The sequence below is a fragment of the Papaver somniferum genome, unplaced genomic scaffold, assembly GCF_003573695.1.
Source record: "Papaver somniferum cultivar HN1 unplaced genomic scaffold, ASM357369v1 unplaced-scaffold_81, whole genome shotgun sequence".
Lineage (NCBI taxonomy): Eukaryota > Viridiplantae > Streptophyta > Magnoliopsida > Ranunculales > Papaveraceae > Papaver > Papaver somniferum.
Window position 1 is genome coordinate 5,236,278 of NW_020651082.1, and position 2,068 is coordinate 5,238,345.

Here is a 2,068-nt window from a genome sequence, read left to right on the forward strand (position 1 = left end):
AAATACCAAGCATCAATTATTTTCTCAATGACACAGCCAGAAAATAACACAAAGACATGCCAAACTTTCATTGTTCTTTAGCTGGACCCTGGTAGAAGTTGATGGAGGCCCTTTCCCCTATACAACATGTTCGGCAAACAGGGAGTTAAGAACAAAAATTAAGAAACAGGTGATTTTACAAAAAATTCAAGACTATAATACTTCAAATACCAAATTTTCCTTGTTGCTTATGGGGATCCTAGTGGAAGTCACTGCAGGCCCTTTCCTCTGTACAACATGGTTTGGCAAGAAAAGATACGTAAGGGAGGAGCGAGAGAGGGAGGGATGGAGGGAAGTGAAGATTATGAATTTGACATACCAAATTCACTTTGTTATTTATGGAGACCCTATTGGAAGTCGGTGCAAGACTTTCTTCCTATACAACATGGTTTGGTGAGAATGGGAAGTTAAAAAAAAAAAAAAAAAAAGGAGAATATTGTGCACTTGACATACCAAATTCCCACTGTTGTTTACTGGGACTAGAGTAGTTGTTGATGCAGGCTCAACCCCCAATATAACATGGTTTGGCGAGAATATAAAGTTAAGATTAAGCACTTGGCACAAGAGAAATTACACAGAAAAGTGAAGGTACAGCACTTCACATACCAAATCTTCGTTATTGTTAGTGGGGAGCATGGTGGACACTGACGCAAGATCCTTTCCCTACATAACATGGTTTGGAAATTACAGAAAGTCAAAAGAAAGTGATGATTATATAGAAAAGCGAAGATTATGCACTTAACAAAAGAGAAATAATGTCAATTTACCAAGTATAACTAATTTTTTTTCCACCACTGACCGAGAACAGACTGATTCATACTTGTAATATATACATACATAGAATAAAACAGAGTACAGAGGTAAAATCTCATCTTTATATATGAAACAAAAAAAGAAAACTTACGGCAGATATATATCATCTCCCTTCTCCTTTAAGCTTCATTTCCAGTGTATCGTATGCATCCAAGTCGATGTAGCCATCGAACCACGTATCAACAGCCGATATCTGTGATCAGAAACAAAATTTCATGTAAAACACGAAAAGATGGCAGAGACACATTGGATAATACATAAGCAAATGGAGACATTTCAACAGATGGGATTCCTTCTGTAAGACTGCAACGAAAAGAAAGAAAAAAGCTCTTGTAAGACATGAGCAAGTGGAGCATAACACTTATTACTGTCTATGTTCTAAAAATGTAAGATTCGGAAAAATAAATAAAGGCAGATCGCTATATAAAATTACAAAGACTAGACGGAAAAACTCCCCATCTCTGGCTAGAGCTCTTATAATTTCAAGGTTTAGTGATGGCAACCTGGAATAGTAGAAACAGTTAACCAACATCAAAATTACAATTAGTATTAATATCTTCCGAGGTCAACACATTTCATTTAAACCTCCGTGTTCTCTGAATCTAAAACTCAGATTCCCAGTAACCACAACTATTCAAAATCCAATATTATCAAATCTGAATCATACCAAAGTTCCATTTCATTTCTTCAAGCAAAATTTTAACAACAACAATCATATCAACAAACCCCTTTATGCAACTGAATTTACACCTACATTTGTAGACCGAATCTCAAACAAAACCAAATACTTATCCACACCTGATCTTCAATCGAATTAGATCTTCACTTAACCTATTAATCTCCACCCGCACAGAGAAAAAAACCCAAAAGCAATGAGAATTTACGGTAAAAGACTAAAGAAGAAAATGGTTCACAGTGAGATGGAAGAAAGAAAATATGTATAGATCGAAGAAGATGGTTATAGATCCAAAAATATAATGCAACAGCTGAGATCGAATCATGGTGGATTGAGTTTACTTCCATTAATAGATCGAATCATGGTGGAGAACGGCGCTGCTAGGTCAGTTCTCGGATTTGAGATTAGGGGTTGATTTGGGACTTGAGATCTCTGAAATCAGTAAATCGTTCGACCTTAATCTCAAAGAGATTACTGATTTGAGACTTCATAAGTTCTCTGAAATCAGAGTAGTGGAACCCTAATAATCAGAGAAGAGAA

At 36.0% G+C, this 2,068-nt stretch overlaps 1 long non-coding RNA gene across 1 annotated transcript; it reads right to left on the minus strand.

The window, feature by feature from the left end:
- Positions 1–509: 509 nt before the first annotated feature.
- On the minus strand, positions 510–2,068 carry LOC113345152. Its single transcript, XR_003358023.1, has 3 exons — positions 1,651–2,068; positions 944–1,045; positions 510–702 (listed from the first exon to the last, which is right to left on the minus strand). It is a non-coding gene; the product is annotated as an uncharacterized LOC113345152 (long non-coding RNA).